Raw genomic sequence first — 857 nt, forward strand, 5'->3', positions numbered from 1 at the left:
GCGGCCGGCCTCTGAGCTGCACTCTAAGAAACAATTTTGCAATTATAGAAGCTAAACAAACTCCAGAAACCTGCTTTCTGCCAGCCGGGCCTCAGAGCTGGAGCTGAAACAGTGTTGCAATTATAGAACCCCAAAAAATCCAAAGACCTGCTTTCAGAAGCCGAGGTCTCAAAGCTGGAGCCGAGCCTCAGAACTAAAGCTGGCTCTCAGCTCCAGTGACAGCCATAGAAGGCAAGTAAATCCCAGAATAAAAAAAAAGAAAGAAAGAAAAAAAGGAGAGGTTGGGAGCTTCAGTTGCCCGCCAGCCTCAAAAAGGCCCTCAGCCACCCACCCAGACTGGCCAGGCACCCCAGTGGGGACCATCATCCTGAAGGGGGTGTGACCAGCTGCAAACAGCCGTCATTGCCTCATCCAGGGTGGCCAGGCACCCAAGGGGTACCGCCACCCTGATCCAGGACATCCTTCAGGGCAAATCAGCGGGCCCATACCCGTGCACCAGGCCTATATCCTATATGGTTAAAGGGTAATATGCCAATCAAGCACCAGGATCAGCAGTGCAGCGAGGCCTCCTGAACCCAGGATCAGCAGAGCCGCGACGCCTCTTGGCCCCTGGAGCAGCGTGACAGGGGGCAGCGCCCAAACCCCCTGATCTGCCCTGCTCTGTGTGTGACGGGGGCCGTGCCCCAACATCCCTATGGGCCTTACTCTGTGCATGATAGGGGGGAGCTCCCCAACCCCCTGATTGGCCCTGCTCTGTGCGTGACGGGGCGGTACCCCAACCCCCCAATCGACCCTACCCAGAGCATGACTGGGGGTGGTATCGCTACCTCCCGATCCGCCCTGCCATGTGCATGACA

Source organism: Myotis davidii, unplaced genomic scaffold (genome assembly GCF_000327345.1).
Source record: "Myotis davidii unplaced genomic scaffold, ASM32734v1 scaffold1637, whole genome shotgun sequence".
NCBI lineage: Eukaryota > Metazoa > Chordata > Mammalia > Chiroptera > Vespertilionidae > Myotis > Myotis davidii.